Source organism: Spermophilus citellus (genome assembly GCF_964194105.1).
Source record: "Spermophilus citellus genome assembly, chromosome: 7".
Classification (NCBI taxonomy): Eukaryota; Metazoa; Chordata; class Mammalia; order Rodentia; family Sciuridae; genus Spermophilus; species Spermophilus citellus.
This window is the reverse complement of record NC_138188.1, coordinates 106408813-106414812: the sequence shown is the minus strand read 5'-3', so window position 1 is coordinate 106414812 and position 6000 is coordinate 106408813.

The window sequence follows — 6000 nt, the reverse complement described above, 5'->3', positions numbered from 1 at the left end:
CAAACAAACAAGACATTTTCTTGCAGTGCTGGGGATCAAACCTAGGGCCTGAGCAGGCCAGGTAAACACTCTACCACTGAGTCACACTCTAGCTTTTCCCTAAATTCTTACAATATTTGAATTAGCCTACTTTCTTTTGGTTCCTTCTTCTCAAAACAATTTCTTAGATTTGCAAGATGATACATCTCTTCTTTTTTTTCCCCTAAGATAATGTATTTAACCTGTTTATTGAGCACACATGCTTGGGGACACACTGTGCTTAGTAAATGTGAATGATACCAAGAGTGGACAATGATGCAAGGCCACTCTTTTAAGCAGGTTTGGGAAGAGTTATCGATTGTTTGTGGCACTTAATACCCCCCCCCAAAAAAAAATCAGTATTTTCCTGATATCTTACTTATATTTCTTGTTGAAAACAAACCACTTCTAGTAATTTTTGTAAATCAGCAATTCCTCGGAGAGAACAAAAATTCTTAAAATTCTTATTGATCTGCTTCTTTAACTCTTGCTCCAATATTTTTTTTTCTCTAGTCAAGATTATTTAAACCGTAAGGACATTTGCACATGTTAATATGCATGGCTGGTTTGGACACAGGAACAGAATTTATTTTTTGACATTAAAGGAAGCCTTCCTTCTTTTCTTTCTTTGTGATTTGATAACAAGAGACTCAAATATCACTCTAGGACTGTAAGTCTGAGAGTTCAAGAAACGCATAAAAAATTGGAGGAGAAAATAATAAATGGGTAAAAATAGAAAAACGTGAAAGAACTGATTTGTTTGGCTTTTTATTTTTATTTTTTTCAAATGAAATGGACTCAGTGTTCTGCCATTGAGTGGACATAGCTCAACTGTTCTTAAGTGGCCCGAAGCCTGAGGGCAAATACTTGATGTGTGCAGTTAAAAAGTGGAAGGTGGACTGGTAGAAACAGCATGTAACTAGTTTGTGTTACCAGCCGGCATAGTCACTATACCCTGACATGTTTTAATAATAAGCTCCAGGCCTATGTTATGGCCCACAAAATACAAATTTAAGAAAGAGTTTTAATTATTTGGAAGCCTGTGATATGAAGCTACTAGCCTCTGTTTCCTGGTCTGTATCTATGCCTCTGGTCACTCATGCCTGAAGTTAATCTCTCCCCTAACCTTGTGTTGAGTCTATGATAGAGAAAAGGATCTTTTTACTGTACAACGGAACACTGTGATTTATAATACTATTTCCATTTTGCCAACTGTGCCCGGATTACCCAGCCTTCCCAACATCATGTTTTAAGATTTCTTCCCACCCATTCAGATCAAGTACAGAAAGTTCCTATGGTCCCTCTCTCCAAAAGCATCTCCCAAAATTTTCATTCCTCTCTGATGTTTTTCCTTTTCTTTTCTGAGCTAACCTTGCCAAACTCCACACACCGTTGTGCATGCCAATCTCTGAGTGAGCCTGTCTTCTGCTCCCCATCTCTCTAGACCCTGTTTCCCAATCCCTGTGGCACCCCACCCTCAGCTCTTGGGAGGGTCAAGGACTGTTTGACTCCTTTTAAGTTCTAAAAATACTTGATGTCATAAAATGAGAGGTTTTGCTTTAGTTAATAAAGATGTCTACTAAAACGAGGGGTGGATGCAGGCACACCGTTGCCTTCTATGTAGATAGCCACACCTGCTCTACCATCCCGCTTCCTGTTGGTTGGGGAAAAACTAGTCTATGCGAATGCTCTGAAATAATGGGTCCTGGAGGATGAGACGGGTCCTAGAGGAGAATCATCCTAGATGGCCAAATGCAGTTTTTTGTCCGATTGCTGTTTCTAAATCCAAGTCATACTTCAAGTGGGAAGCCAAGGTTGTAACTTGAGAGGAGGAGCTGGTTATCAGGTCTAAGTGTTGTGGCTACCATAGGCAACAAGGACAGGCAGCAACTGGTGGTCAGATACCAGGATAATTGGAAAAATTTGGAACATGTAGCATGAAACTACCCAGACCAAGAGATTTAGGATTAATTCTGTGTACAACACAAAAACACTTGCTTCTGAGAAACCCGAAACTTTTCTGTATGGTTTTAAGTGGGATAGAGGAGTATTGGGACAGAAACTAATTACTGTTAGACGATGTATTATGGCCCAAGGATGTGGTGTCAACTGTATGCAGACAGGGTAGTAGTGAGGTATATGCCCTAATAGAGGTGGATGTGCTTAAGCTGTGCTTAAAAATGAGCAAGAATGTAATTAATTGGGAGCGAGGGATTCTGGAGATACAGAAGATCATCAGTGAAGATAATACAAGCTATATTTGGAGAAAGATTATTAATTAAATCTGTCAGGATCATGGTTTTCCAATAGAAACAGAAGGTAAAATAAGATTGGTAAGGAGCTGACTAAGGTTGAAGTTGATGACTTTGAATTTTAGGTTGAAGGCAGCTCATGGTAGAGTTCTTAAATAAATTCAGATAATATGGAAGATTAAACACACATATCCAACTTCATTATCCTCTGAAATTCTGCTAAAACTAAGAAAAATGATTTTTTAATTTAAATGGCAAAAAATTAGCAAGTACAATAGGAAAAGCAATGGTGACAAGTGTTTGAAATCCTAAGTGGGAATTCCTAGAAAACAACCCAGTCGACAGCCCAGGATGCCCAGAAGACTCAGGAACTGGCAGAACTGGAGACAATTTAGAGTTAAGGTTGGGAGAAGAATAAGGGCTAAAATAAGGAGAATAGGTGACAGTTGTTTGAGTGGCAATTAGAGCCAAAGCTCCTATTTCATACTACCACTGGGCAATTTCCTTCTCTAACCCTAGCAGAAGTATGGAATATTGTTTTCTGGAGCAGATAAAGCAGAGATCTTGAACTGGGCAACATCTCACACATTTGAGGATGGGACTGCCATGCTGAAGACACATGGATTACATACACTCACGTACAGTGAATGAAGATGGCAGGCGCCCCACCTCCACCTAACTCCTGCACCTCTCTTTCCTCACTGGGCACCCAAATTCTGGAAGCCAGACTTCTACCTTCCAAACAAGAGTGAAAAAAACACCAGCCCAATGGAAAAGATGCAGAGATGATTTCCCAACAAAGGACCACCCCAGATCCCCTTACAGTGAAGCTGAATTTGATAAGTCCATCCATCCATTCAGATCCTCCAAACAAAATTTTAATTCCTGCATGACCAATGAAACTCCATATCATGTACACCTGCAAGAATGGGATCCTAACTAAAACAAGTTATACTCCATGTACATACAATATATCAAAATACACTTTACTGTCATGTATATCTAAAAAGAACAAATAAAAAAAATTAATTCCCCCACTTTTAAGCATGAACAGCCAATCAAGGATCATCAAATATCTGAGGAATCTTTTAATATGAATAATATAGATTCCAAGAAGGAACAACTTGGAAAATAAAACTTTAAAACAAATGCCCTAAATTGATATCCTTAGAGAGTTACGGGATGATATTGCAGTCATTAAAAACAGCCTCCTTGTAAAAAGAAATATTCATAGAACCACAATATGGTAGCAGAAATCAAACATGGTAGCAGAAATTAAAAATTCAAAAGAAAGTTTGAGAGACAAAGTTGAGCAAATCTTTATGAAACAGAACAAAAGACAAAAAGACAAACAACAGGCAAGAAAGATAAGAAAATAGGAGACTCAAGTGAAGAGACTTAACATCCAGGAATCCAACATTTTTTTTTTTTTTAGAGAGAGTGAGAGAGGAGAGAGAGAATTTTTAATATTTATTTTTTAGTTCTCGGCAGACACAACATCTTTGTTGGTATGTGGTGCTGAGGATCGAACCCAGGCCGCACGCATGCCAGGCGAGCGCGCTACCACTTGAGCCACATCCCCAGCCCCAGGAACCCAACATTCTAATGTGAGAGATTAGAGAAACAGAGGGGAGAAAATAATCAAGGAAGTAATTCAGGAAAATTCCACAGAGGAAAGGACCCGAATTTCCAGGTAGAAAAGGTCACCTAAGTGTTAATCACAATTGATGAGAAGACATTTTTTTGACAAAATTTCAAAAACACTGGAGAGAAGTTCCTAAAAGCAAACACATAAAAAGGAGTCCGAATATTTGTAGATTTCTTAATAGCAACACTGGAAGCTATAGATAATGAAAATTATTCCCAACCCCAAATTCTAAAGCAAGCCAAATTATTAATAAAGTGGGAAAGTAGGATAAAGACATGTTCAGGTACCCCAAATCTCATTAAATTTACTTCTCCTCTATTCTTTCTAAGAAGACTTCTAGAGGATATGTTCCCTCAAGGCAGGGAGTAAACCAAGAAAGACAATTAAATGGAGCATAGGAAATAGAAGATCCAGTTCAGAATGGCAGTTGTTTGTCAGACTGAGGGTGTTATTTGTTCAGATTGGAGCAGGCTTGGAAATTTGTGTCTAAAGATGGTGCAGGACTCCATGTCTGTCTGTATCTTCCTGGAGTGAACAGATGGACACCATAAGAGCCAATGGGACCTCACTTTTAACAAGAAAGATTTTATTTGTTCTTTGTAGTTACATCTGACAGTAGAATATATTTTGACATATTATACATACATGGAGTACAGTTTCCCATTTGGGGGGTGGTACATGATGTGGAGTTTTACTTGTCGTGTATTCATATATGAGCATAGGAAAATTATGTCCAATTCATTCTACTGTCTTTCCTATTCCCATTCCCTCTCCCTTCCATTCATTACCCTTTGTCATATCCAATGCACATCCTATTCTTCCCTTCCCACTGCTTAATGTGAGTTAGCATCTGCATATCAGAGAGAACACTTGGCTTTTGTTTTTTAGGGATTGGCTTATTTCATTTAGCATGATAGTCTCCAGTTTCAACCATTTACTGGCAAATGCCATAATTCCATTCTTCTTTATGGCTGAATAATATTCCATTATGTACATTTACCACATTTTCTTTATCCATTCGTCTATTGAAGGGCACCTAGGTTGGTTCCATAGTTTAGCTATTATGAATTTAGCTTCTATAAACATAGATGTGGCTGCATCAGAACCTCACTTTTAAGACCTCCCCAACTTGCTATCATATGGGCAAGACTGAAAACCGATAAAATATAGCTGTATGTTTTTAATATGAAGTGTTATGGTGAAACGTGCTGTCTCTCTTAATGATCCTACCAAGAGCCTTCTGATTTTCTTAGACTCTGGTGTAGGAAAATACAAATTTGCTCAAATAAGGAGAATACACAGACACAGGCACACACATAGGCAGAGTGTGTCTATGGAAACACACAGAAGAAGCTGGAGGTCAGGGTGGTGTGGCTCAGGGAAAGGAATGGGAGGGACAGCTTTTTTCACTATTGACTCCTGTTTGTTTGGCAGGGTAGGACACTGGGTAGTGAGCGACGACCGTGTTCTTGCAAGGAGTAAATAAGGGCCTGAGCAAAGAAGGGGCTGAGGTGGTATAGTGCAAGATGCAGTGGAGACGTTCAACCTGTACACAACTGTCATAGCTAGAGAGGCCGAGAAATACAGTGGGGTGTGGGGATGGGGGAGTGACTCCCAATTTCGCCAGCTCTACTTTCTAACTTTCCCCACTTACTAAGTGAACAACATTGGGGTAAACTACTTGGACATCTCTGAGCTTAGCTTTCTTCTTCAGCAAAATGGGTCGGCCATCCCATGTCCGACCTCTCAGGGTGGTTGTGAGGGTTAAGAGGCATAATGAGTTCAAAGGTTTAGAAGAGCAGCTGGCACACGGTAAACATGCAGTCACCAAACTAGTGCTATTAAACCCATGACCCCATTCAACTTTCTCTTTGGGTTTTTTTTTTCTTTCTTTCCCCCACACTTGTAACTCAGCAGGCAGAATTTAGTATACAGAGGACTGATGCCTTCACCAAAGGGCGTGTCCATGTTTCACTCAATCTTTAAACAAATACGTTTTGAAGCACTGCCTTTGTTGCCTGGGATCCATTGATAAAGCCCATCATATCCCTGCCCTCACAGAGTCTAGTTTTCTTTTTTTCA